Raw genomic sequence first — 7500 nt, 5'->3', positions numbered from 1 at the left:
ATTTTTAATTAAATCCAAGTGTCCTGTATCATTAATGCATGTCTGTTATTTATAACGAAGCAAACTGCTTGAAAATCGATTGAAAAGTCAGCGAGAAATAGTGATTTTAATTGTGGATAAAGCTCCTGCCTCCATAGACACACATGCATTAGGATGGCGCGGCTCGTCTGTTCCAAGTTTTTGATACTATTTTCCACCTATTATTGCCTTAATTCCTTTCTTTCTACCGTCTTTTTACATTTTTGTTGCCTTTTTTCACATGGCTGTTGTTTGGTAGATCTATTGCTGGTACTTGGCTTAAAAACACCATTCAAATGGGGTACATTATTGATTATATATATATATATTATAAGTTTGAGAACCCCTGGTCTATGCTATGGGGATTGACTGGCCTGCAGTTCAGCCTCTGAGCTGCCATATTATTTTGAAAATATCAACACATATAACAAATATCATTTTTAGCACCTCACTGATGGGCTAAATCATTAAAATACTCTACCTGACATAACGTTAGCTTCATTTAGGATGACAGTCACTTAACTTTATGACACCTTAAGTAGGTGTAGGGGACTTTTTTTTATGGACACCCTGCAGCCAATCAGAATCGAGTATTCACCCAGACCAGTATAATAATGCTTTCCTCATCCCTTCTGTCTCACACTCTCCCCCTCTTCCTCTCTCTCTCTCTCTCTTCCTCTTCCTCCCTCTCCCCCTCTTCCTCTGTCTCTGTCTCTCTCTTCCTCTCTCTCTTCCTCCCTCTACCCCTCTTCCTCTGTCTCTCTGTCTCTCTTCCTCCCTTTCTCTCTCTCCCCCCTCTCTCTCTCTTCCTCTTTCTCTTCCTCCCTCTGCTCCTCTTCCTCTGTCTCTGTCTCTCTCTCTCTCTTCCTCCCTCTACCCCTCTTCCTCTGTCTCTCTCTGTCTCTCTCTCTCTTCCTCCCTCTCTCTCTCTCTTCCTCTCTCTCTTCCTCCCTCTACCCCTCTTCCTCTGTCTCTCTCTGTCTCTCTTCCTCCCTTTCTCTCTCTCTTCCTCTCTCTCTCTCTCCCTCCCTCTCTCCCCCCCTCTCTCTCTCTCTTCTCTCTCTCTTCCTCCCTCTTCTCTCTCTCTCTCTTTCCCCTCTCCTCCTCTTTTTTTTTTTTCTCTCTCTCTCTCTCTCTTTCTCCCTCTCACGCCTCTTTGTTTACATTCCACGGATGAAAAGACTTCCGCAGAGTATCCTCGCGCCTCCAGCGAGCCTCCTTCCCCCTCCCCCCTCCACCCCTTCTTCTCGATATGCATTTTGCATTTTTTTTTGGGACGCCACATGGCGCGCTGAGATTGATTTCCGGTTCGCACACGTGAGGAATGAGAAGGCATAAAATCGGGGGGTTAGGGTAGTGCTCCCGTTTTCAGCCTAATTAACAGTTTTGTTGAGATATCACAGTAGTGCCTAAAATCTACCTTTCACCTGGCCCTGTTGTTGTATTTCTCCTATTTTTGATTCTGTAGTGTTCACAGTAAACACACTGCAGCTCGGTCGGAGTCCAATTAGTGCCACTGATCAGGAGAGGGAGCAAGAAGCCTGTTGTAAGTATTGAAAATGCTTTTCCAACTCACTTTTTTTTTAAGCTCATTGAATGCACCTTCACACTGTTGGACACTGTCTCAGCTTTGCATCCTTTAAGATACTGTTTCAGCCTTGTAAATGTCTTTAAATGTCATTTTTTCCTGTTAGTTTGGTGCAACATAGTGATGTGCGATACCACTTAATTCCTATTCGATCCGATACCAAGTAATACCCAGGCTGGTACCGATATCAATACTTTTTACGTATTTTAATTGTAGTGTGATGTGACAACTAGTTTGAAGTAAAGTAAAAAAGTAGTCTGTAGGCTTACCAATTCCAAATTATAGCGGCATAATGACAAGACAATAAACTACTCTCATATTATTTAATTATAAAGAAAATCTCACAGACTTGTACAGTAAAACAGGTTGAAAATTACACACAAATTTGACTTTTAACCTTGTCACAAAATATTCCTATCCACTTTTTGCTGTTCTTTACAACACATGTAAATCAGGCACCCTTGAAAACCGTTAACTCAAATTGTTTTCACAAAACATTCATGTTTACAAAAAAAAATTAATAAAAATAGGCTCCCCAGAGTGACAGTCCGCAGTCTTCGTAGCGGGAAATTAAAGAAGGGCTGCTGCAGCGGCCGGCTCCGTCACAGAGCCGCAGTGCACAAACAACTGACCGGCGGAAGGAGAAGTAGTTCCTTCCCCTAACCGGATATAATCAGACTTTTCTGGTGACAACAAGTTACTTATGATAACATAAACACTCACTCCAAATTACTGAGTTTAAATATCGATCTTTTTATATGAGAATCGATACTAGAGCAGGAGACGTTGGGATCGTAAATATCAAAACTTTAGTATCGATCCGCACATCACTAGTGCAACACAAAGCAGGGGTAGAATGTAAAGTATATACAGTTTGTATGCATATTTCCATTTTACGTCTAATAGCTGACATGTGTAGTACTTGTAATTGTGCAGATTTTTCAATACAAATGTCAGACAAATATTGAATTTTTTAATATTTTTTAAATCCAATCCAAAGAAAGGATATTATAATTACATTTAAAAACAATAAGCTATCAATTTCCATGGAATAAAATGAGATTTTACAAATTGGCAGCGCTGGAAGAAGTATTCAGATCCTTTACTTCAGTAAAAGTACTAATACAACGAGTTACGAGTTACAAGTCCTGCAGTGATAATGTTACTTCAGTAAAAGGGTGTAAGTATCGTCAGGAAAATGTACGTCAGTGGTGTAGTCTAATGTATTTTTGCGGGTATACTGTTCTACATAAATATATACAGTACAGGCCAAAAGTTTGGACACACCTTCTCATTCAAATGTTTCCTTTTTATTTTCATGACTATTTACATTGTAGATTCTCACTGAAGGCATCAAAACTATGAATGAACACATATGGAATTATGTACTTAACAAAAAAGTGTGAAATAACTGAAAACATGTCTTATATTTTAGATTCTTCAAAGTAGCCACCCTTTGCTTTTTATTAATAAGGAAAAAACTTCCACTAATTAACCGCTGACAAGGCACACCTGTGAAGGTAAAACCATTTCAGGTGACTACCTCATGAAGCTCATTGAGAGAACACCAAGGGTTTGCAGAGTTATCAAAAAGAAAGCCATAGGGGGCTTTGAAGGAATCTAAAATATAAGACATGTTTTCAGTTATTTCACACTTTTTTAAGTACATAATTCCATATGTGTTCATTCATAGTTTTGATGCCTTCAGTGAGAATCTACAATGTAAATAGTCATGAAAATAAAGAAACACATTGAATGAGAAGGTGTGTCCAAACTTTTGGCCTGTACTGTATTTCAGTTTGATACATGAAAATTACGTTTTGATTAACGTTAACGTTAGGCTACTGCTCTGCTTTCTGCTCAAGACTCGGCTTAAAGTCATTGTTGTCATATAGCAACCGAGCGTCTCTAGCCCATTTCAGCTGCACCAGCTACAAAATAACTAATCAGGCGGTATTTAACTCATAATAAGACTGTAGAGACATGCCTATAGGTAGCAGTATACAGCGCTGTGTTTAACTCCTAATAAGACTGTAGAGACATGCCTATAGGTAGCAGTATACAGCGCTATGTTTAACTCCTAATAAGACTGTAGAGACATGCCTATAGGTAGCAGTATACAGCGCTATGTTTAACTCCTAATAAGACTTAACTATAAAACATGCCTATAGGTAGCAGTATACAGCGTGTTTAACTCCTAATAAACTTAGAGACTTAATGCCTATAGGTAGCAGTATACAGCGTATGTTTAACTCCTAATAAGACTGTAGAGACATGCCTATAGGTAGCAGTATACAGCGCTATGTTTAACTCCTAATAAGACTGTAGAGACATGCCTATAGGTAGCAGTATACAGCGCTATGTTTAACTCCTAATTAGACTGTAGAGACATGCCTATAGGTAGCAGTATACAGCGCTGTGTTTAACTCCTAATAAGACTGTAGAGACATGCCTATAGGTAGCAGTATACAGCGCTATGTTTAACTCCTAATAAGACTGTAGAGACATGCCTATAGGTAGCAGTATACAGCGCTGTGTTTAACTCCTAATAAGACTGTAGAGACATGCCTATAGGTAGCAGTATACAGCGCTATGTTTAACTCCTAATAAGACTGTAGAGACATGCCTATAGGTAGCAGTATACAGCGCTATGTTTAACTCCTAATAAGACTGTAGAGACATGCCTATAGGTAGCAGTATACAGCGCTATGTTTAACTCCTAATAAGACTGTAGAGACATGCCTATAGGTAGCAGTATACAAGCGCTATGTTTAACTCCTAATAAGACTGTAGAGACATGCCTATAGGTAGCAGTATACAGCGCTATGTTTAACTCCTAATAAGACTGTAGAGACATGCCTATAGGTAGCAGTATACAGCGCTATGTTTAACTCCTAATAAGACTGTAGAGACATGCCTATGGAGTAGCAGTATACAAGCGCTGTGTTTAACTCCTAATAAGACTGTAGAGACATGCCTATAGGTAGCAGTATACAGCGCTATGTTTAACTCCTAATAAGACTGTAGAGACATGCCTATAGGTAGCAGTATACAGCGCTGTGTTTAACTCCTAATAAGACTGTAGAGACATGCCTATAGGTAGCAATATATACGGGTATGTTTAACTCCTAATAAGACTGTAGAGACATGCCTATAGGTAGCAGTATACGAGCTAAGTTTAACTCCTAATAAGACTGTAGAGACATGCCTATAGGTAGCAGTATACCGCTATGTTTAACTCCTAATAAGACTGTATGACATGTCTATAGGTAGCAGTATACAGCGCTATGTTTAACTCCTAATAAGACTGTATGACATGTCTATAGGTAGCAGTATACAGCGCTATGTTTAACTCCTAATAAGACTGTAGAGACATGCCTATAGGTAGCCGTATACAGCGCTATGTTTAACTCCTAATAAGACTGTAGAGACATGCCTATAGGTAGCAGTATACAGCGCTGTGTTTAACTCCTAATAAGACTGTAGAGACATGTCTATAGGTAGCAGTATACAGCGCTATGTTTAACTCCTAATTAGACTGTAGAGACATGCCTATAGGTAGCAGTATACAGCGCTATGTTTAACTCCTAATAAGACTGTATGACATGTCTATAGGTAGCAGTATACAGCGCTATGTTTAACTCCTAATAAGACTGTATGACATGTCTATAGGTAGCAGTATACAGCGCTATGTTTAACTCCTAATAAGACTGTAGAGACATGTCTATAGGTAGCAGTATACAGCGATATGTGTACGACTTCTTCATTTGGTTACGACAAAAGTGCTTAAAATTGTAGAAAACCACAATGTTTACTACGTGATGCACGACGTAGCCATCTTTGAAAGTGAGCTCGGGGTCCTCTGAGTTCAGACGACTTGACGAGTCGTATATATACGACCTCGGGGGGCGTTCTTTTTGCAACTTCCGGTTCGTAACTCCGGAAAACGACTCGTAGATCGACTTCGGTGGACAAAAAGAACGCACCATCAGTGTCCCAAATTCCCCCGTAACGTAACCCCATTTGTTCAGGTCCTATCCCCCTGACCAATCGGCTACAACCTTAACCACTCGAGGTGTGATGCCTAACCCCCGACCAATCGAGCGGCTTCGTAGGGCGGGTCTTGGCGTGGCCATAGTGGGAATCGGGACACTAAACTGCACGCAAACCGGTCTAATCGTCTCAGCTGGACTTGTAGGCCGTCATGTTGTTGGCTAGTTTAATTTATAATAAAACATCAGATTTTATAAACTACATGTATTTGTGTGCAGGAATCTTAACGTGTAAAGTAACTAGTAACTAAAGTAACTAACTAAAGCTGTAACAGGTGAATGTAGCGGAGTAACTAAAGCTGTAACAGATTAATGTAGCGGAGTAACTAAAGTAACTAGTAACTAAAGCTGTAACAGATTAATGTAGCGGAGTAACTAAAGTAACTAGTAACTAAAGCTGTAACAGATTAATGTAGCGGAGTAACTAAAGTAACTAGTAACTAAAGCTGTAACAGATTAATGTAGCGGAGTAACTAAAGTAACTAGTAACTAAAGCTGTAACAGATGAATGTAGTGGAGTAACTAAAGTAACTAGTAACTAAAGCTGTTACACTTACTTACACTCACTTACGCTCTTACACACACACAGACACACTTACACACTCTTAAACACACACTTACATTCTCACACACACACTCACACACACACACACACACACACACACACACACACACACACACACACACACACTTACACACACACACACACACTTACACAGACACATATCCAAAACTAATCACCAAGAGAGTTAAACACAGGGGAAGGTTCCAGGACAGCCCCTGAAATATGATTGGTCCCCCCTATATATACATACATACATACATACATATATATATATACATACATATATATATATATATATATATATATATATATACATACATACATACATATATATATACATATATACATATATATATATATATATATATATATATATATATATATATATATATATATATATATATATATATATATATATATATAAAACACACACACACACACACACACACACACACACACACACACACACACACACACACACACACACACACATACATTCTCTCACACATCCAGAACCCCATACGCTTAGCGAGGAAAATTAAAACTCTCTCACAAACAAAAAAAAAAAAAAAAAAAAAAAAAAAAAAAAAAAAAAAAAAAAAAACAAAAAAAAAAAAAAAAAAAAAAAAAAAAAAAAAAAACAAAAAAGTTTAAGTGTATTGTTGAGTCAGTACGATGTCAGACTAAACAGGTTTAGGAAGAAGTTTTAAACAGACCAAGATCAGGACACAGTCATGTGGTCAAAACATATTTAAAAAGCAATAGATAAAGACATAACCTAAATTGTTGTTGTTGTTGTTGTTATCAGCTGTTCTGGAGCTTTCAATCTAATCACAGGATCTTCATCAGCAGATGGAGAGAAGGCAGCGTGTCTGGAAAACAAGTTTGGCCGCAGTTTGAACCTCCTGCAAATCAAAATCAAAAAGCAGCAGCTAACGTTAGCTTCAATTCTGATATAGCATCCAGGAACCAGCTAGCGCACACACACCGTGGATGATGGAGATTACTCTGTTACTATTGTAGGCAGTAAGCTAGTAAGCTAGTTAGCGGAGTATGCTAAACGTAGCCGCTTACGTGAAGCAGAAAAAACACGCACTTTTTTAAAAAACACGTTCTTCACAGTTTAGCTGAAGTATCTCGCTCTCGGCACGCGGGAAATACTCAACATTCAATGACGCGCAACTGGAGATACGTTGGCAATAGGGTTGCATGATATTGGGAAAAAAAATTTTATATTGCGATATCGATATTAATTCCGATATTTTTAAACATAACAG

At 38.6% G+C, this 7500-nt stretch overlaps 1 protein-coding gene across 2 annotated transcripts in view; it reads left to right on the top strand.

The window, feature by feature from the left end:
* Window positions 1-1321: 1321 nt before the first annotated feature.
* abcg2a (ATP-binding cassette, sub-family G (WHITE), member 2a) overlaps window positions 1322-7500 on the top strand; it is a 51847-nt gene continuing 45668 nt past the window's right edge. For both annotated transcript variants that reach the window (XM_039821524.1, XM_039821525.1), the window contains exon 1: window positions 1322-1564. The gene's annotated coding sequence lies outside the window, so the exon portion shown is untranslated. The remainder of the gene's footprint in view (window positions 1565-7500) is intronic.

The sequence above is a fragment of the Perca fluviatilis genome, chromosome 14 (genome assembly GCF_010015445.1).
Source record: "Perca fluviatilis chromosome 14, GENO_Pfluv_1.0, whole genome shotgun sequence".
NCBI classification, from domain to species: domain Eukaryota; kingdom Metazoa; phylum Chordata; class Actinopteri; order Perciformes; family Percidae; genus Perca; species Perca fluviatilis.
The sequence above is the reverse complement of the archived record's forward strand: the minus strand, read 5'-3'. Positions and strand labels throughout refer to the sequence as shown.